The sequence below is a fragment of the Dermacentor albipictus genome, chromosome 5, assembly GCF_038994185.2.
Source record: "Dermacentor albipictus isolate Rhodes 1998 colony chromosome 5, USDA_Dalb.pri_finalv2, whole genome shotgun sequence".
Taxonomy (NCBI): Eukaryota; Metazoa; Arthropoda; class Arachnida; order Ixodida; family Ixodidae; genus Dermacentor; species Dermacentor albipictus.
This window is the reverse complement of record NC_091825.1, coordinates 108,020,329-108,042,923: the sequence shown is the minus strand read 5'-3', so window position 1 is coordinate 108,042,923 and position 22,595 is coordinate 108,020,329. Positions and strand designations below refer to the sequence as shown.

Genomic DNA, 22,595 nt, shown 5'->3' with positions numbered 1-22,595 from the left:
AGTTTTATACAAGAGGTTACTACGTACAAATCTACAGTCGATCAAAGAAGTGAGCATCATGCATTCGTCTGTGATTGCTGCTTCTTTTATTAGTCCCAGCCACACATATATAAACAAATAATGAAATTGAAGAAAGCATAGGCAAAATTAATGGTGACGTTTATTGGAGATGTACAAGCAGTATAAGGTGAATGGAAATTGTAAGGAAATGGAAAGTGTATGACTTACCGTAAAATGGAAGCCTATCCTACATTTCCACATTACGCGCGAGCCTTTCACTCATTCTTCGTATTCTTTGCTCTTATTGCTTCTTTAACTGTATTCTATGGCTTCATTTCATTGCATGCTACCAGGGCGCACCCCTGGCGGCCAGCTAAGCGCTTCACGTCCACAATATATCTACCACTTTTTCCACCCATTAACTCAATCTTGACATTTTCCGCAAGCGTACACTTGTCACTGAATCAAGGCAATATTACATATGTATACACTCACAACCCTGGTTATTTAGTCTTTTTTTGTGTGTGTTTCAGATGGTAACTTTTTTGTGACGTTCTGAAAATCATCGTCGAAAAATCATAGATTAAAGATTAATTTTTTACACAAAGAAAGGGGTACTAGCCACGCCACAATCACGGCTACTCAATTACTGAATTCCGCGTTGTGGAGTTGTGTTAGACGAATTTTAAATGCTTTGCACCTCGCTTGCTCATTAACTAACTAACTAACGAACGAACAAACTAACAAACTAATCAATTAACTCACTCACTCACTCACTCACTCACTCACTCACTCACTCACTCACTCACTCACTCACTCACTCACTCACTCACTCACTCACTCACTCACTCACTCACTCACTCACTCGCTCACTCACTCACTCACTCACTCACTCACTCACTCACTCACTCACTCACTCACTCACTCACTCACTCACTCACTCACTCACTCACTCACTCACTCACTCACTCACTCACTCACGAAATGTAGATGACAAGTTGGCCTCAAATTTTAGCACAAGGTGGCTGGGCTGCGATCGAGGTCCCGCGAATATACTTTGCCCTTGTGGGACTCGAACGCTTTTACCATGTGTCGTGTGCGTTGTTTGTCTCCGGACATGCGGATGCACCTACCGCCTGGGTTACCACGACATGAACAGACCATGCTGTCCCGTCTATGGCTAGGCGTTGCATTTAGGAAATCATATGCTTTCCTTATTGGAATGGCCAACAGCCCCACGTGCGACACATGCAACAGCGATGCGGCGCTCGTACATGTTATCTGTGTCTGCCCGCGATATAGTGCCCAGAGACAAATGCGGTGCAAAGCATATTGGACCAGCTGGACAATCGTCCGCTATCAGAACTCAAATCTTTAGGTCCGTATTCCCAAAGGACATTGGCGCTGAAGGCCTTACTCGGTTTATTAAGGTTCCTGAGGTCTACGGGGCTTCACGATAGACTTTAAGAACGCCGCCCCCTACCGCTCTATAGAGTACCCGGTTTGTTCGGGCTCGTCTCTCTTTCTTCCTATCTCCCCCTCCCACTCTCTTTCTCTTTCTATCCACCTTAACGCTTCGCCCCGTCCAGGATAGCCAACCGGAACTACCTCTGGTTAACCTCCTTGCCTTTCCGAGCTCCGACTGTATGTCTGTCTGCATATCCATCTATATCCAGAGCGACAGAGGTGTTTAGTTTCTTACACGTCTCCGCGTTGGCGATACGGTGCTTCGCTACATTGTTTCAATGCTAATCACAGTAACGTCGGCATTAATCGCGAGATGGCTTCCGCCGGATATTTATTTTTCGCTTTCTTCTACCCTTATTCCGTTAGGACTTTTCTCTTTCCCGTCCTTGCAGAGCATATAGCATGCCAGGCGAGTATTTCTAAGCCCGAAAACCTCCCCGCTTTAAGAGAAAGAGCTCTCATTCTCGTACCAGGACTTACACCTTAAGCAACACGGTTTCTGAGGGAATTCGCCGTCATTCCGCGTTTTCACTCGGGTGGTAACGGCAACGAATTAAGATGAGCCAAGCACACAACTGGAAATGTCAACTTTACAAACTCGGTCTGACTGAGACAACGGGTGGCGCTGCTCCATGACCACGCTGCAGAAGCGGTTGCGCCAACAGCCATAGGGAATCGACGAACAATGCTGAGAGAAAGTACAGCTGCGGCGACTGCCACTGTTGATTTATACGAGGCATTGACAAGTAAAGGCGTTTGAGCGAGACCACGACCAATCGCAAAATGACGTGCATAAGAGATCACAGAACTAAACAGCCATTAGGAAACTCCAATGGAGCTCTATTGTGCTCACCGAAGAGCGACAAAAAAAAAAAAAGATAATAGAGGAAGGCGGGTGTGAACGGAGCGGCTGCAACGCAAGTTGTCTAGAGAAACTGAACAATTTATGACTGAGGCAGAAGAGAGGCCGCGTGATAAAAGAAGGGAGTCAGAGAACGAAAGAAAAAGTCTCCTCCCCGTCTTGCTTTCTTTTTGCTGTCGAAAGGACAGGTTTAGCATGAACCCCGTGTAAGCTTCGAAATGCGGCACCATGAAACTATATATCATTGTTCTTTAGTCCGTTGTTAAAAGCGCCACTCACCTTGATACACACGGCATCCAAATTGCAGAGCTGTTTAAATTGAGAAACTCACTTCATGAGAAAACACTTTTTGTTCCTGCACCGCAACCGCTGGTGACCCTTGATATCACGTCAACCTTATCTGTCGCTATTTCAGGGCTAAAATAAGCTTCAGGCATATAGGTAACGCTATTGTCTTCAAGCTTTGCGCCGTAAGTGATGGTGCATGCAAACGAACAACGACTAACAAGCCGGTACCAGTTTTATTTGCACGTGTTCGCAGTACCACGTACTTGGAGATCGCCTAGTATTGCGAAAATTTGTTGTGGTAAAAGCAACGTGCGCGTAATTTGGTTTGGGTTGGAGGACTAAGCTAAGAAGACCTGGTTTCTGCCTTACCCTATTGCAGTTTTCTTTTTAGTATTTGTGCAGCGCCTCTTGCAATTAGTTTCACAAAATGCAGTCACCTAACTCCACTAGTCCGTAAAACTCATTTATGTGTAGGATCGCCATTAGGTTTCGCTACGTTGACAAGAAAACAGTGACAGCATTTCAGGCAGTTTGCTAAAGTTCCAGAACGCACTGACACTCCGGAACGTGACTTTTTCTTTAACCGATGCTGAAGTGCACGACTCTATAGTAACCTGACAGCGTCAAGTGGAAACACTAACACGAGCACGCCGCTAACTCCAGAACTGTTCAGGTCATTCGTGAGCGTCTGACGGGTGAGCTTTATGCACGGGCACGCGGAGCCCGAAAGCACGGGAACCGCAATTCTCCGACACAGGCATTGTGCTAAAGCCCCCGCCTGCCTTCGTTGCCGCGTTGCAAAGTCGCAAGCGGTACAAGAAAGAGAGAGAGAGAGAGAAAAAAGAATGCAAAGACTGCGTCTCCAGACAAATGGAACGCTCATTGTTCCTCGAGACGAGCGTAGCGAACACGCTGTCACCATCTTTATTATCATTATTTCTTTACGTCTGAGGCTTGCAGCTTCAGTTCTGTGCCCAGAACAGGCTCTGGCGGCGCAGATTCGCATGGCTGACTCTCAACAGGACTGGCTGTGACTGCTGCCATCTGGGACCTGTGGCCGCAGACGCATCCAAAGCCACAGCCGTCAGGAGTTAATTATGTATGGTTTGCGACGGGGGTTCCTTATAAGCCCGACTCTGCGCATTCGCGGCTTGAGGGAGGCTGGGGAGCAAAATAATGAAGAACGGAAGCCAAGTGCATGGGGGCTCGGGTGAGAGAAAACGCAGTTTAGTCGGGAGTTGTCGCGTTGTGGCAATGCGTACCGGAAAGGGTGACAAAGGTGGCAGCAGTTTAATTCAAAAAGTTGTCCCGGTCGACACGTGTGAACTTGCCGGGCCATGAAAGAAAGTTTGGAGGCGGCGACTCGACGTTTGTTAACAGCTCACCCCGTTTATTTCATTGGCCGCGCTTGTCTGCTCCCCAGTTTGTAATAATAAAGCTTCGGAGAGAATAGCATACGCTTTGATATGGTCTTTTTTTTTGTACCGCGCTTCGTTTCGTTGTAATGACAAGGGTATCTTGCCAGTGACATGACTGTAGCGCAGCTTTGTGTTGTGAACACTTATTAAAACGCTATACTACCGCCATTAAAACTATACAACTTCACCGTTTTGTTGTTTTGAAAGTGTCATTATATAAACGAATAACGTCTCTCCCCCAATATTTATGGATAGTCTCAGGGTAAGCTGGATAGTACTGAATGTTCGGATAGCCGGTGTAGATGCTTGCTTGCCCATAAGATGCCGTTGCCTTGCGGTAAAAATCAAGTGACCAGAGCAGGTAATATTCTAACACGTGTCTACAAGAACGGAAGCGTTCCATCACGGCCCTGTTCATGTTCACGCTTCCGTTCTGCCAGTTAGTGGCGAGTTTTATCACGGATGTGTTTGGAATAATTAAGCATTTCTAAATGTATCTATTTGTTCATTTGTTGACGCTTTGATTTCGCGGCGACAGCAAGCAATATTGCCTCCAATAAACAAAAAGAGGACCAGAAAGTACAGTGCATGTCCAACATTGTGTTCATCCTTGTCCCTTTGCCACCTTCGTGTCATGGCACTTGGAGAAAGCCGCAGAGAAATCATAATGTCCTCAGCTTCAAAGCTTTGCCCCTGACCAGAATGCAATTCGTTTACGCCTCAAAAATAAATAAATAAAAGAAAGAAAAAATCCGAAAAATAAAGGAAGAAAACACTCTGTGATCGCAACCTCTTGCAGTGCCGGTGACATCTATGCCGTTCTCTTTCCGGACTGTCACTTTCGCTTTTTACATCGTACCTGCAGTGCTCATGAGAAATAATGGCCATGAGGCACACTTTTCCTACTACTTTCTACATTGCTCTTATTTTTCTAAATTTTCATCGTTGTCTTCCGCATCCCATGAACGCGTCGCGAAATAGACACCTCGAGTGGCCTAATTTGAAAATACCTAATTAGAAGCACCACGCGTGGACACAAGATGGACAGAGGCGTACACCCACGGCTCAATTCACTTTTTATATCCTTGAGGACCTATGTGTTAAGGGTATGACATAAAGGGTAAGGTGACATGTGTAGCAGCACGACGATAGCGGTTAAATTATTGCAACAGGAGTCATCTTGGCTTTTGCAAATAATAATAATAATAATAATAATAATAATAATAATAATAATAATAATAATAATAATAAGTGGTCTCCAATTCACGCTGTGAATGTGGTCGGACAGCGAAGCTGTAAAAGACAGCTAGAACGAGTACCCATTGCGACGTAGGCTGAAATTATTCAGGTGGCGACATTCACGTGTGTTTTACCCAATTATTAAGCTAAGACGTTTCGACGGCCTGCGACTTGGCTTGGCTTGCGCCGCTACTTCGTGCACCTACGAAGAGTCGAACGTGCGAGAAGAGGAATTCGCCGCGCCTCGCATGCACGTTGCTCTTCAGGAGTACTCATTATACGTGGCTTTACCATAGCATTGTTACAAAACGAATCATTTGTTAGGCGAGTTCTTTAACATTTACATAACATTTATGCAGGCGCAGGAGTGCCTTATTATCAATTATGTGGTTCGGATGCTTCTGTTGAGCATGTTCTTTATCGAAACGTAGGCTGCTCTGTATGTTGTAGGAGTGATTAGAAATGACGTATGCACTGTTCGCTTTACTTTGAGCGTTTGTAGCCTCTGCATTAAGTGGGTGTGAGCCATCGCATTTGTGGGTATGAGTCGCAGATGATGACGCCACGTGGAAAAAGCCTTTCATAATGTAGCACACGGAACCATCCTAGACGGCCTCGCCGCCATAGGATGCGGAGAGCGAGTATATCAGTATACCGTGGTTTTTCTCAGTCACCGCAAAGCCCGTATCGGCATAGCAGGCGTACAATCAGACATATATTATCTACCGCAGAAGGGTACTCCGCAAGGATCAATGACATCTCCTTTCCTCTTTAACATCTTAGAAACTTGCTTTGCAACTAGAAAACATCCCAAAACTCGGATGTGCCTTCTATGCCGACGATATCACCCTACGGGCAACGAAGGGTTCATACGGCGGCAAAGAAAACACATTACTCACAGCTATCACACACATCGAGTCATACCTAACCAAAGCAGGAATGAGGTGTGCCCCACACAAGTCGGAATACCTTCAAGTCCGGCCCAAGCAAGCTAGGAAACATCGGGCCCCGCCAATACACCTCGAGATTGCCGGGCAACCTATAAAGCGCGTCCCGACAGCACGCTTACTAGGTATGCACGTCCAGGAGAACAACGGCATAAAGCTAGCTTCCAAGAAATTAAATCAGGTTATAAGAAGCATCGCATCACTCATCGCCAGAGTAGCGCGCAGCAAAGATGGTTTCACAGAGGACGAAACAATAAGACTGATACAAGCCCTCGTTATCAGCCGTGTCACGTACGCACTCCCGTATCAAGTCAAGCGCAAAAGCGAGACAGAGCGCATGAACACTCTTATAAGAACGGCGTACAAAACGTCCTCACAGCTACCGTCAAGCACAAGCACAAAGAAATTACTAGCGCTAGGGGTATACCACACCTTTGAAGAGCTAGCAAGTACCACGCTCATAGCGCAGAGGGAGCGCCTCAGCAAGACACAACAGGGAAGGCACCTTCTTTCATCGGCTAGGGTACCCACTGACACCTCACTACTGCAAAGAAGAAACACAACTCCTGCCTAACCACATTAGAGAGAACATTGTAGTAGACCCTATCCCCAAGAACATGCACCCAACCCACAGTCAAGAGAGAAGAGCAGCGCGTGCCCGCATGTTGCACAAACGCTGTTTCAGAGACCCAGATACATACTACACGGACGCTAGCACGTATCCCTCGTCGCCATGTCGTGGGCCCAAATACACAGTCGCCGTCGTCAATCAGGGGAACCTGCTACCCTCTGCCTCCATCCGCGCCTCATGCAGCGCAGCAGCAGAAGCAGCAGCGATCGCTCTCGCACATCGCGACGCCGAGAGCAAGGGAAGGTCCGCCCGCGTCCTCGGACTCACAAGCGGCTTGTCGTTTATACATGAATGGAACACTCCCTATGCAAGCCATTCGAATCCTGGGCCGCTCACTAGAATGGACTGACGGTATCGTCTGGTGCATCGGGCACGAAGGCCTGCGGGGCAACGAGGAGGCGGACTGCGCAGCTCGAGGTCTCACTGGCCGAGCGGCAGACCACACCGTTCTTCAGCCCCCGACAGACAGACGAGTGACCCACGAGTTATTAACGACAAGTCAACAAATACTACAGGATCAACGTCTCGGAAGAACACAATACGCTCCCCCACACAAAGCTCTCAATAAACTCCAGGCAAGGTACTGGCGCCGCCTGCAAACGAACACATACCCACACTTGTCTCGTCTACGCAATCTCTCCAGACAGTTATACGTCCCGGACATGTCCCTGGTGTAGCAACCACACAGCGACACTCGCGCACATAACACTCGAATGCACCGATCATCCTGGCGACGCAATTTCGCCACGAGTCACAACACACACGCTCACTACGTGGTCTTGGGAGGTGAGACTCTCCGAACTGGACCTGGGAAGCCAACTGGCGACCCTCGACCAGGCCCGGCGAGCCACGATCGCCAGTGGAGCCCTGTCAGAGGGTACCACCGAGGAATAAACCGCGCAATGGTTTCTACAATAATAAAGTTCCGTTCCCCTCCTCCTCCACGAAGAAATCTCGGGATCCTAGCCATACACAGCATCGCTGTAAAACGTCGATAAACAATTAATAAATGGAACTAGTTGGGGAAAACCATACCAGCCTGTAGGAGCCCCAGAAGAAAAACTAACCTGAAAAGCATAATGAGCGATTCCACTTTGTAAAGGTGGATGACCAGCGAAGCTGTTTAGCACACGACACAGAAGTGAGACAATTTTGAACTAAGGTTCTGATCGGTGTCTTGATACCGATCCTGTCCTGATTGTCCTGATCGGTGGTCATCGTGACGATCGGTACGCACGCACATTCTCCTATCACCTCTGTTATTAGATGCGTAAGCAGTTCTATGCCTACTCAACGAGAAATGTGTCCGTCACGTAAGACAACGAATGGATCATACCCCCATTAAGCAATGGCTCATACTCCTGTAAGCAAGCAAGCAAGCAAGCAAGCAAGCAAGCAAGCAAGCAAGCAAGCAAGCAAGCAATATATCTACTAGAGAGACAATGAGGTGTATAGGCTTTTGCGTAAAATGATGCGATTTTGCGAGAAATTCGGGAGCTGAGTTTTTCCACACGCAGATTTGGTGAAGCACACGAAAAATCCACGGAACGGTAGCCACAAACAGCTTGGGTGTAAAATGCAATATTGTAGGTGAAGCGCTTGGTGTTTGCACTTTAGTCCAGAATATGTCCATACGGTGTACATATACTAATGCACCACCGGTTATTCCGCACATTCCTTGGTCGCAGGAGTTTATTTTTGATGATTGGGATAGCCGCCCTTCGGTGACGTAGTTTCCCAGTCGCTCTTCATTTATTAATTGTTTAATGGCTTTCAATTGCGCAAGGGCCAGTTGCGGCCAACGAACAACGAACACAACGATCCATACTTCACACTCCTTTAGTGCAAAAGATGCCTGATCGGAGGGACTTAAGAACCGCTTCGGCAGAGCCGTAAACGCGCCCAGAGAGATACAGTTGCACCCGGCGCTCATCCTCCGCAGAGGGGCGCTACCGGGATCTGGAGATCCCGTCATCTGGCGCCACCGTTGCGGGAGGGGGAGGGGGGGGGGGGATTTGACATCACCAGAGCAGGAGCTGGGACGCTTTTTAACACGCCGCGCGGGCGGCCTGATGGATGACCGGGTCAATTTCACGTTCTTTTGGCTATACCGCGCAGCTTTACTCGGTTCCTCGCATTTTTGTTTTTCGTTTGCACTTCGCGATCCCCTCACATGTAGCGGCGGCGTCCTCTGATCGAGGGGGAGGGAGGGAGGACTCCCCCGTTCTCTAACTCTCCAAGCTGTTTCGTCGACTGCGGCGGGCGGCGTCGGCCCAGAGCGCACGCGGCACGCGCGCGCGTGCGCTCTGCACGTGCCGGCGTCCATCTGAGCATCCGCGCTATAGCTGCGCCGGAGCGGTGCCCCGGCCGTGCGCCCGGATTTCGGAAACACCGAGCTGCAACCCGGTGAGAGGATTCGCGGCGTGCTGTCACCGACCGCCGCAGCGGGAGCGAAACCACTCTGTCGCTGTCTGGGCACCGCCACGGCCGGTGGCTCGAGAACCCAAAGTGCCCTGTTCGGCGGCGCGGGAAAGCGATGGGGAGGCGTGATGAGATAAGAACGCCCTCGCGGGGAATGCACTTTTCTGCGGCAGCGGCCTCAGTTCGAGCCACCCTGGAGGTGGCCTGAAGAGCAAGGCCACTGTAGTTAGCCCTAGAGAAAACACCAGGCTTTTGCACCTATGCTGAAACAGACGGCTGTAGTAACTTCGTGGGGTCTCGTCTTTCGTGGGAAACGCGGAAAGCGAGATTTGTCGAGTGCGTCGGAAACGGCGAAATGGCGGAGCTCGGAGAGCAATATCGTTATCAATAGTGTTACTGAATAAGTGTGTCAGAAACGTACAGATTGCATTACGTTTTTAACATTTTCATATTATGTTAAACACATCTGGAGTTCGTACGTTTTGCGACCTACATGTGTTGAGAAGCTGATGTTACTGTCGCGGCGGCATCAGACGATCTTCTAAGGCATTTTGTCAATGCCTCCTAATACACTTCTACAAGATTGTCTTAAATAAAGATGAAATGAAGTGTAAAACAAAAAGTGATCCTGCGATGTTATAGTACTATTTACGGTTTGATTACGCAGCATGTCGTTCGCATGAACTGAACGAATTAATCAAATGAATGTGAATTTGCGAATAGATTTTTCCGGCCCGGAGAAAAATAACCTTCTTGTGCGTTAGCTTTACGTCATAGCTGTGCTTAGGAGAAAACAATATACTTTTCTCTTTCAACTAGGTCCTAAATATAAGTGTTTGACAAATGAAATTCACATCATTATTTAATTTTTTTTCATCACCTGCCTAACAGGCTTATGTACTATGTACGTTGCTGCTTCACCAGGCTAACGTATCTTGAGTTTAAGTGCGATAGCGGTGAGCCTACGCACTAAACCTAAACCAGATGCATCGTTCCTGGTATAGGAATAAAAGATGTCTATAATAGCAATCAGAAGCATTTCTTGGGTTATACCCTTTATTCGCTTAGATCAGTGCGTAGAAAGCTCTTTTAAATTATTCTATAAGCATCAGGGGTCGAAATCACAAATGTTTTCGTACGTAAGAGATCCTAGCCTTTGGCAGGTCGCCATCGCTAATCATTTATGTCGAGCATCAGTACTTCCTGTAATTTTATCTTACGAGCAATTCCAGCATAAGAGGCTTTTGTGAATATGGGCTCGGGTGAATGCTTGCCATATGCACCAATGGCGATGGTAAAACCTGCCATTGTTAAAGAGCCGGTAAACGTACCTAAGGGCACACGGTAAAGAAGAAAGCTGGTCGGAAGGAATGACAGACACCATAACTGGCGTAATGACCTCCGACCCTAGCAATAACGATGAGCAATTTCTTTACGTTATACAACTTAATCTGCTCAGCTTGGGCCCCGTTCGAGGGCGTTGTCATGCAATGACCGAGCCTGTATGTGGTACATCGTGACACGAGGCATGACTAAAGATTGAAGAATACACACGCCAAGTGGTGTTCATCGAAGTTCAGTCCTCGTTTTCTTTCGCGCTAAGCTTTACGGAAGAGGAATAACACACGCTAACCAACCTGATACTATACCCTCCTCAATGGCCGTGAGTAGACCAAGCTGAAGGTAGCCATGACAGCACCATTGTACGATTGTGCCACATGTTTACCGTGTAGATGCGCGAGGCACCTTTAATGGCCTGAAGCAAAATGCATAGGTATAGCAATATGTCAAAAAGCAGGCAGTTGTGGTTGGGAAGACCAACGTAGCCATACCTTGACCAACTACATATATGTAGTTGGTCAACGTATACGTGGCGCCTAAGGCCGCGTATACGTGGCCTTTCGGCGCCAGTGCCACATGGTGCCCTGGCGCCGAAAGAATATTGAAGCGTCTTCAGAATATTGAAGCGTCTTCATGCTGAGAGTATAGTGAGCGGAAGGCCTCGCGGGCTATATGATTTTAAGATACTTTGACCCCGTTCAGTTTATTCGAAACTAGACGGCTGGCTACAGATCCATCTGGCACCGCGCCGTGCAGTGTGTGTGCACCTTTCCGAGCTGCAGCAGCAGCAACAACAAGCTAGCGTCTCGGTGGCGCTGCAGGGGAGAGGCCAAGGGATAGGTGGGGACGAAGGGAATCGTCCGAGGGAAGACGAGAGGCAAGAAGCTCGCTCAAAGAGCGTTACCGACCGAGCCGCCGCGCATGCGCATAAGGGGACGTCTCGGGGGCCGAGGGACGAACGCTCATTGGTCGATTAGATCGTCCAGCGGCAGACGGGCCGACAGCGTCGTCTCGAGACAGACAGCTACGGCTTCTTTATTTACTTTTTTTCATCGTTTTTCTATTTGCCGGTATACCGCTTTCATTTCGTTATTTTCGTTATGGTCCGCCATTGCTCTCCCGCCGTTCCTTCCCCTTCCCCGCGTTTTTCTTACTTTTATTTCCCTCTCGTTCTTCTTCCTTCTAACTCCGTTTCGGCGTCGCGACATTTTCCCCGGCTCGTCTCGGCCCGTCTATATCGCGCCGACTGGAACACGTCGTTCCGACTACTCTTATTTTATACGGCCTGCCGGCAACGTCCTTTCTTCTTCTTCTTTTCTATTTAATTTCGTTATGTTGAGTTCTTCCTTCACCCCGAGAGCGCTATATCGAAGTTTTTCTCGAGGAACAAGGAAGACTAAAGGGAACAAAATCAATCTCCAATAAAAGAAAAAAAAAGGAAATACAAACGGAAACTACAAACGAACACAGTGTCGGGTGCCTTTTTTTGAAAGCGCCCGGTGCCTGCCATCTTGAAATACTTTCTTTTATTCTCACTTTATTTTGCTGCTGCGCGCGGCCGATCAGCATAAAATCGATAAGACGTCCTCGGTGCTGCCAGTCTTCTCAGAACACCACTGTCGTTCTGGCTGCTTGTGTGTTGCCCTCTCCTCCCCCACCCCCTCTACCTTTGCCTCGACTCGTTCATTTTTATTATTTTCTATTCATTTTCTAATACCATAGGATTCCTTTCAGTGCTTTCGGTCTCGCCTGACAGCTTTCCAGGGTTTCTTCATCGCGTTTCGTGTATATGTCGGTGTTACTACGGCGCAGTGGTCCATTCGCCTTCTTCTTTGCTTGAAAATTTATGTAGAAGTTAACTTTTCCAGTCTTGTTTCGCTGTTATTCGCCCGTTATCCGCTTCTTCATCACAGTACCTTCGCCTCAACGCGACTCGCTGCAAATCTTCAGGGCGGGAAGTACACGTCAAATATGAGGAGGCGCCATTTCGTGTTGTCGGAACGACTCCGTTGGCAGAGAACACTTGGAGGTTTCTTGCGGGGCCACGCGACGTAGTCGGTTCACCGGATGTCATTGCACAAACTTTGGAGTGAAAGAAGAAAGAAAGAAAGAAAGAAAGAAAGAAAGAAAGAAAGAAAGAAAGAAAGAAAGAAAGAAAGAAAGAAAGAAAGAAAGAAAGAAAGAAAGAAAGCAAGCAAGCAAGCAAGCAAGCAAGCAACAGTAGTTACAAGTGTCGACGAAATGTGGCTATGGTCTATTTCTTGAGGAACAAAAGATTCCTCGAATACTTTGTTTAGCGCAAAACGACAGACACAAGAAAGACGACAGGACAAGGCGCTACTCTCAACTCTCAGTTGAGAGTAGCGCCTTGTCCTGTCGTCTTTCTTGTGTCTGTCGTTTTGCGCTAAACGAAGTATTCATGGATTCGCACCAACTAGCCCGCCAACGCATTGTGCTGAAAAGATTCCTCGCTGGCACACTTTTTCCTTGATCGATTAGCTATAGGAAACACTAATAAGGTGCAGCAAGCGATAACGTTTCTTGCTTGTGTGACAACGTAAAGCTAACTATAGTAGATGCCACACGAGCTGGCACTACTGTAGAATGGTGAATTTTTTATTGTTTTATTTTATTCTGGGGTTGTGCGCTGCAAGACCGCGATATGATTATGAGGCACACCGTATAGTGGGATACTCCGGATTAATTTCAACGGCCCTGCATTCTTTAACGTGCACCCAAGGCACGTCAGGCTGGGGTTTTAACATTTCACCCACACCGAAATGCGGCCGCTGAAGCCAGGATTTAATACCGCTCGCTCACGCCTAGCTGTGCGATGCCATAGCCACTACACCACCACAGCGGTAACCGTAGAATGGTGCGGAATACTGAAGTGTAGTTAAACAGTTACCGAGCGAGCTCTGATATCGAAACTGAAATTAGAGCACGAAATTTCTCAAAAATGGGGGCGCGCGCACGCGGCAAATGTGCAATCTGCGTTTCGTACGCTGTTTCCTTTGCGGCCGCCGATGAACTTTGCGACAATTTTCTTTCTCTCTTTCTGGAGTGTACGCAGAGGTTACAACGCACAAATGGACTTTACCGCCTCACGAACGATGAATTATGAAATTCCATGAAACACAGATACGAAGGGATGCGTCCGTGTGCCAATGAAATACACTTGTGCTTGATAGCTTTAACTAAAAATTTGAGTTAATACTTCTAACTATATAACGCGAAATAACGTAGATAAAATAGGACAAAATTCGAGGTGATATGGTCAAGTGGAATGCTTCCGATCATTTGAGCTCAATTTCATAGCAAACATCTGCTCTCGCTATGAAATCTGTATACTCTACATTCTAAGGAGCAATTGGGAACAAAAATATAATAATAACCAATAAAAAGGCTATACAAACCTCAAAGCTCCATGGGAACCTGAGCACTTGCTGCTGGTTTTGGTACAACATCGGTTCCAGCTGCTCATTTTTTACTTTCAACCTCTCGCTTTTTGCTTTCCCCTGCTCACCCTGAAACCGTGTATTTAGTTCACACGTGGGCGTCCGGAAGCAGCGAGGGCCGCCCTCCTCGGCATCTGTTGAGTGGCGTCGCGCACGCAAGCAACGCACTAGCGCCGCCTGTCGTCAGCACCGTCTGCAACTGTGGTGTGTGCTGAGGGTTGGGGTGAGGGGGAGGACGGAATAGGGGGGAGACCGGAATAGGGGGGGGGGGGAGGATAGCACGGGCATCCGGCTTCATATTTCAAGTCGTAAACGGTTCCGTCGACGCCATCGCTTTTAACACCGCTTGAGGTGTTTTTACCACCGCGATCGCAGCGCCCCCATAATCTAACCTCCCCGCACGTCCAGCGCTCGCGTTGCTTTGCCTCCTCTCTCGTGATTTTGCCTCCCCTTTTTTCACTGCCCACGCGTGTGCTTCCTCCATTCTCAGTGCCGTGATGATACATAATTACCGCCAACTCATTTCGTCACCTTCTCCCCTTGCGTGCTGGAGTGGGAGTGCTGATAACTCATACATACATGCTCCTTTTGTGTACGTCTCGTGTTCCCGTAGGCGCGTCTATTTCTCGCGATTAAAGTAACAGTACAAAGACAAATGTCAAACCAGTCTAACAGTTTGCTTATGATTGCCGTTTTCATTCATTTGAAGGAAAGGTGTTGGATATTGCTTCAGAAGACGTAAACCTATTTTCTCTTTATTTACGAGCTTCGCGTCAAAAAACTAAGCCCAGTGACATCAATGTGACGTCAAGGATTTAAAAGAATAATGTCGAACTTTTCATTTCAAAGTATATTGTCGAGTTTCTCGCGTTTTGGCGCAGAAAAAAATTATCAAAACTTCTTTGAGACCTTGGAGTCCTACCAGAATGCACGGAATTGGTTTTATTCATGGATAAGTTGTTAACTAGGCCTGAGCAAGTGCAGACAAAGTCCGTAATGTCACAGCGGGCTGTGTGGAAACGTAGGGGCGGCCATCGCAACCTCTCTTTTATTTTACTTTCCTTTATCGCTCAGGAACCATGTGCACATCTATACCGATGGATCGACTACGTCGTGCAGTTCTGGTGGTGCCGTGGTTATACCAACGCGAGGAATGACACTACGCTTCAAGACATCACATGTCACGACCTCAACGGCGGCAGAACTAACAGCCCTGCGTCGAGCACTGGAATTCATCGAATGTGAAAGAGCTAGAAAATGGGCTGTGTTCTGTGATTCGAAACCGGCATTACAGTGCACGCAGTCAGTTCTCCGACACGGATGCCATGACCAATTGACATATGACATCGCGAAACTTTACCATCATGTCCAACAAAAAGGTCACGAGGTCGTTTTTCAATGGGTACCTGGCCATTGTGGAATCAGTGGCAATGATTGCGCCGATAACGCTGCTCGCACAGCACATCATGACGACCACAGCGTTCCAATTCCGCTTTCGAGGACAGACGCCGCAATGCAGCTTCGACACCTGGCACGCAGTCTCACACTGACCGAGTGGAACTCGCCAAACTTGCGACTTACCCGACTGCATCGACTAAACCCCTCCCTGCAACTCCGACCTCCACTCAGACTTCCTCGACGTGAAGCTACGCTTCTCTGTCGCCTTTGGCTAGGAGTTGCCTTCACAAAGGCATACTCTACATTAATTGGAATGACTGACAGCGCAGCATGCGAGGTCTGTGGCACCGAAGAAAACATCGACCACCTGCTGTGCCACTGTCCACGATACACCCCTGAGAGACAAGAACTTGCCAAAGCCTTTCAAAAACTGGACAATCGGCCGCTTTCTGTGCAGGTGCTGTTGGAACAGCGCCCCCATCGCCCGTCGGCCCATAAAGCGGTGAAGGCACTTTTGTGCTACTTAAGGACGACGGGCTTGTGCGACCATCTGTGACTATTAATGAAATTTCTGTAAGCCCACACACGTCAGCGAACTCACCGCAATTTCCTTCTTTCCTTCCCTCCTCTCTTTCCCTGTTATCTTTGTTTTCCCCTTTCCCATTCCCCCGGTGTAGGGTAGCAAACCGGACGTTATTCTGGTTAACCTCCCTGCCTTCTCCTTATCTCTTTCCTCCTCCCTTATCGCTCAGCAAGCACGGTAAATGTAGCAGTTTTGCTGTTGCCGAAACGTAATTTGCTATTATAGTTTAACTTAATATTTCTATTTAGAGTTACTTTTAGGATATGGCGGTTTAAGGGGTGCTGACAGAATTTTTTCTCACAAGTAATCTTTTTTTTTACGTTATATGAAGGTCCTGTTACTCTAAACCCTAGAAGAAAAAAAAAAAACGTTGACAAGCCTCACCTGCAGCGCCCTAACTTAATATAGCAGCCTTTTTAGAGGCAGTTACAGTTTCGTTTCCCCTTAGGTTACTGTGTCATGACGTCACGACGCCGAAGGTGGTCACGTGAGAGCAAGACAACGCAAAGTTTTGACACTCTCTCTGACTTTCTCGATCGCTTCCTATGCTGCTACTCGCTGAAATGACTGATATAGTGGCATAGCGGAAGACCAAGCGAGTCGTAACGAGTGTCAGAGCCTCGCCAGTGACCTGATTCCACGTGTCTACCTTCTGATTCACGACGTCACGACACAGTAGAATGGAAACCGAAACGGGCCGTCAAAAAGATGTTATATTAAATTATTTAGGACGTTCTGGGGCTTGCAGGTATTGTTTCTGAGGTGTCGTGGTCCCGGACCTTATTGTTACGCAAAAAAATGAACAATCGAAAATAAAATGTCTGCACACATTCAAGGCCCATTCTGATGTCAGGAAGTGGTGGTCGTCGACAGCATCTGCGAGTAATGCATGCGAATACCGCAGGTGCCTCAAGGAAAAAGCACGACAATTTAAAGGTCGGATTACGAAGGCTCCTCCAGGTCTGATGTACTGGTCATCGCCTGGCGGCCTGGTGCCTTCACCATTCCGACTGACTGCCACCCGCTAGCAAGTACGTTCCTTGTGAACGAATTTCGTTATGAATTCGGGGTCTTGAGTCACAGAGCGTTTACCCTCTGTGTCAACGCCCCATCCTTCGACACTCAAATATTTTCTCTGCAAGCTATAGTCTCAGCCAGATTGGTGACATACCACTCAGATCCTGGGAGATTGGCCTAAGCGCCTTTGCATGCACTAGGCTACAAAATCCCTATTGCGCTTTTTGAGGGCAACTGGACTGAACGATCGCTTGTGACTGTTAGGAAACGTTCCTTTCCTGACATTGTTCTCAAAAGCGTAGAAAATATTGCATAGTATAGAGCTAGGATATCATTGTTGGTAGAAACAAAAACAACAATATAAAGATTTATTTGGCCAAAGATCAGGTCCAGTACTGCATGGACGGGCCGAAAAGAAACGACGACTGACCACGCGAAGCTGCAGTTCGGTCAACGATGCACGTAGCAGACACTCCACCAAAGGAAAGAGAGAATGGGAAAGGGCAAACGTGTGTGTTTAGAATGTCCACGAGATAAACAAACGGTCAACAGCAGACGGTCTGTTATATGTGAGCCGGATTCGATAAGTTGTGAACATCACACCGCGAAGGCAAGCGCACTCAGTAAGCGTGCAAGAGCAAAGCACATACACAACCGAAATGATGAACGCGATGTAAATAGAAACACACACAGAAAAAAGGAAAAAAAAAGAAAGACCAATGCCACGCGTGCCCACGTTCGACTTCTCCGCGACTAACCGTTCTCAGTGCTGCCAGGAAATCAAACGACCGGACATTCGTGCCGAACAATATTAGACAGCAGGACGGTCAAATAATGATGACATGCGCGGGAACGAAAAAGAAACAGCGAACGCGGAAGGCTCCGGTCTGGTCTACACGTATAATGTATATATAGTGAGCGAAACCGTTAGCGTCGAGCGCACGGCAACAAAGTTCCCGCGCCGAGCACACGATCGCCATTGATTCCAGAGCCCGCATTACTTATTCATGCTGCGATTCTAGACTTCCAACCCTTAGCTCTTCGCATACATACATCCGAGTGAGGAATGAAACAATGAACGAGGCGAGCCGTGCCGATTTCTCTTATATACGCGCATAAGAGCAAGGTGCAAACCACGCCGTACAGAACGAAGAATCAGAAATCGTCCGCAAATGATCAAGCAGCTGCTTTACGCGTCTCGTTGTATGCTCGCGGAACTGCGATTGGTATATGCCACGCGATACGCTCATTTCTTTTGTCTTTTTTTTTATTCTTGTAGATTTATTTACAGCTGCTTAGCAAGGTTGTCTTTGTCTGGTTGATAGACCGATTCCACTCGCTCTGAGTAAATGCTACGCATAAATGAGCTGCGGAATAAAGTGAGAAATGAAAGGAAATAAATTGACGGACTCGGAAGCGGCCGCAGTCACGCTTACGTGGTCATTAGACTCGAGTTAAGCGGCAGGAATTGTAAACAAGCTCTAGATGAACCCGATCTCTTGCGCGTTGAATCGATGGAATCGCCCGTGTACACACCGTGGCGGCGCATGGCGTAGCGCCGGAAATCGAATACCGCGGTACTTGACTTTCGTAGGCTAATTATGGTCCTCTCTGAATGGCGGGGGTATAATTTGTTCAGATACGCTCCCCTACAGTTGCTTTGTTACTTTTTGATCGCTTCGATCTGGAAAGCGTTCAAGCGTCATCAGATCACGTGTCATTTAGAGAAATATTCAATTCAATTCAATTCAGTTTCTTTTCTAACGTAGATACAAATGTTGGAGGCCTTATTGGATAGAAAACTGCTTCAAACAGCTTCACGTGGCTAAGGAGCCGCTGGCAGACGGTAAAGCACAAAGAATAGCAATATTACTTCGTAACTAAGCATCAGTGATATTAATGATCGAGGCAGTGTGTAGACTAGAATCAGTGCATGGAACCTTCTTATTAAACAATGGTTTACGATAAAGTTGAACATCTGTATGTATTGAACACGCACAATATGGAAACTTTTCATCATGAGTAAACAGATGTACATACAAGATAAAAGGAAGATGAATAAAAGTAATATCTTAGAGAAAGTGTATCCAGAAGTTGAGTAAACACTTTCGACATAATAGTCAATAATGTCAACATATTCATTAGTAAGTATAAAACATGTTATCGAGAAACTTATTTCGCAAGGTTCGAAGGCGATAATGCGATACATGTAACGAGGTGTCTGTTTAGCTTGTTCAGTAAAAGATAGTGACTGATAAAAATAATTTATGTTATAAAGAAAGATGCATCGTTATTCTGGTCTCCGAGTATTCGGGCTAAGAGGAAAACTTGTTAGCTATGAAACTTTGCTTAAAAATTTGTAGGGCGCTTGAGCTTTGCATTTAAGAGTGGAACGCGATAGCATTGAAAGATCGCTGAGTGTTCTCACGCTTCCCGGCAACTACAACTTATGTAAGCGTAATGTTTACAGGAAAACGCTGGTGGCGGACGCTATGCACGAAGGTGAGCTTTCTGGTAGAAACACGGCCTCTTGCGTGGGCTGCGATGCGGTGGAGGCGAGCGCCATCTGGAAATGTTGCAAGGAACCTTGCGCGCCGCTTCACGGCCTTTGAGATTTGCGCGCGCAAATCTGGGAGGCCATTGCCGCTCTATGAATGTTAGAAACGCTGGAAAAGAGGTTCGTCTTTTTGGTTTTGTTTTTGCTTAACAGAATTAAGTTTTGTCGTATATTCGAATTACAATCCGACTCTATAATGTTTGTAGGTTGCGTGTAAGTCATGCTTTACGATTTTTCCACATATTTTACATTGAGAAATTCAATTATTTCAGTAATGTCCTTGCACCACATGGAGAGTGGTTGGACATGCGTGTTCGAATTTCTTTTTACCGAAGCGACGCCCAACGCTTGACGCCCACACCGGATTTTCTGCGACAAGGTGCCCTTAATTCTATCACGTTAAAACTGCTGAAAATATTTATTAGAATAGAGGACGTCATATGAGAGGCGATATAGATTCAAGTGTTTTACCGTCACAATATTATGCTGTTGATATTTCTTTGTACGATGTGTGTACGGTACACTGTTAACAAAACGAATAGCACACACAGAGTATTACTTCTACATTAATGGTTGATCACTCACTCACTCCCTCACTCACTCACTCGCTCTCACTCACTCACTCATTCATTCACTCGCTCTCACTCACTCACTCACTCACTCACTCACTCACTCACTCACTCACTCACTCACTCACTCACTCACTCACTCACTCACTCACTCACTCACTCACTCACTCACTCACTCACTCACTCACTCACTCACTCACTCACTCACTCACTCACTCACTTGAAAAAATGAATGACATGAATGAATGACATTTTGAAAGCCTTCGTTCAGCACTGTTATAGGGAGCATATTCACATGACGTCAGGTACGACACATTGCAGCCCTAGTCCTAGCTTCCACTACACTGCTGCAGATAAGCGGTTCTAGAAAGCGCGCAGCTCTTCACTGTGTTGGCTGTACTACAATACGGCGACCTCGATGACGTCACTGAAACCTAATGATCTAGCGAACCCCAGTGGATTCCCCCCCTTGTGTAAGCTAGTACAGTCGTGAGGAATCAAGAACCCTCGCGTTTCAAACCCCGACAGCGTTAGGGTTGAAAGGAGGCGCGTCGTAACACTATTGGGATGCGTATTTACGATGTTTAGATAAGCCATCTTTCTTCTGCCGATAGGAGCAGTAATGCAGTACTCGCATTCGTAAGGGATCTTGTACTTTCTATTTGGTTATTCTTCTTGTTTTTAACTAGTCTAACTTCTGCACGTATTGTTTTGGTTAAGGGAGAAGGAGTACCCGGCATCGCTCACGTTAAAAAAAAGTTAATAAATAAGCAGCACACCGAAACAATGTGCAACTGCACACATTGTAAGCAGCAAGCTAAAGGAATTGTAGGGTTTAACGTCCAGAAACTACACAGCGGTTTATGAGCGACAGCTTAGTGGAGGGTGCCCGATTAATTTTGACCGCCTAGAATTCTTTAATGGGTACCTAAATTCAAGCACACAAGCTGTCCTGCATTTCGCCCCCATCAAAATCAGCTCACCGCGGCCAGGACTCGAACCGCAACCTTGTGTACAGCAACAGAACGCCAAGGCCACTGAGCCGCCGTGGCCGGGTAAGGGCGACGGCTCACTTGTTACTTCTCTTTAATTTTTGTTTCTTTAGTCTTTACAGAAAATGTAGGCCTTGGCCACGTCCATAAAACTACAAATTTCCGCCGACCCGCAGCGCGCGCGGGACTTGAACCTCCCCGCACAACCCTTCAATCTCGGCGACCACTTGACAGCTACACGTATACAGCGAAGCAGCCCGCACGAGAGAAGACACGCTATACCATTGCAAACTCAAATCCTGGAAGCAAAAAGAAAACACGACGTTAAATGATCAATAAGAACAACAGCTAAACAACGGCTCCGGATCCCGACACCATCGCCAGGCAACTCCGACGGATTATCTGAGCTCCTGGCGCGTGCGCAACGTTTTTAAATCGGCTGCTTGTGTTCTGCCCACATTTCTGCACCCTTGCGTGTACAATACAACCGCTGGTTGCAACTGTGCTGGATAAGGGAGAGAATAGACGCATAAGATAAAACATTCAAAAGGGGGCGGATGGGCTTGCAAGTTTATCCCTTTTTCAGCATGGTGCGTGCATACGTGGATTTAGTGGAGCTCAGCTGTCTTCAAGCGTCCTCTGAGGGGGTATCGCTTGCCTTCGTAGCTCTTCGTTTCACCCGTGTACATTCCCTCCTGCGGCAGTGATGGGAACGGATTTGATAGAATTAGTTTTCTTAGGCACGTTTCCTCTTTTCTGTTGTGTAATACGTAGGGTTCGAAGTCCCGGACAGCAGATAGCGTAGAAACACATTGCGAACAAGCTTACTGTGAGGCATTGGATTTACCCGAGTACCAGTGGTTCAGTGGGTATAAAGAGCGTTCTGATGCTCAACATGTGCTCGAGGGTTCGACTGCCGGCCACTGTAGTCGCATTTGGATGAGGGCGAAATGAGAACGTGCCCGTGTATCTAGATTAATGTGCACGCATGAGAACACGATGAGAGAGGCAGAAAGATAAAGTTTAATGATATCTGGATAGGTTGGCCCAGTGACAGACCTGGCGTGCTACTGCGGATGAAATGGTGAGCGATGAAACAAACGGGGAGAGATTAGAACAAAAGCAAGGCGCGCGCGGCTATGGTGTTAGGCTGCTGAACACGGAGGTCGCGGGATCAAACCCCGGCCACGGCGGCCGCATTTCGATGGGGGCGAAATGCGAGAACACCTCTGTACTTAGATTTAGGTGCACGTTAAAGAAGGCCAGGTGGCCAAAATTTTCGGAGTCCTCCACTACGGCGTGCCTCATAATCAGAAAGTGGTTTTGGCACGTAAAGCCCCATAATTTAATTTTTAAGGCGTGCTGTTTTCAAATGTTTAAGCCTATGAATTCAGACGCACTGTAGGT

General features: G+C 47.3%; 1 protein-coding gene across 11 annotated transcripts in view; it reads right to left on the bottom strand.

Moving 5' to 3' along the window:
- LOC135897135 (uncharacterized) overlaps positions 1–22,595 on the bottom strand; it is a 771,735-nt gene that overhangs the window by 185,885 nt on the left and 563,255 nt on the right. The gene's annotated exons all lie outside the window — the stretch shown is intronic.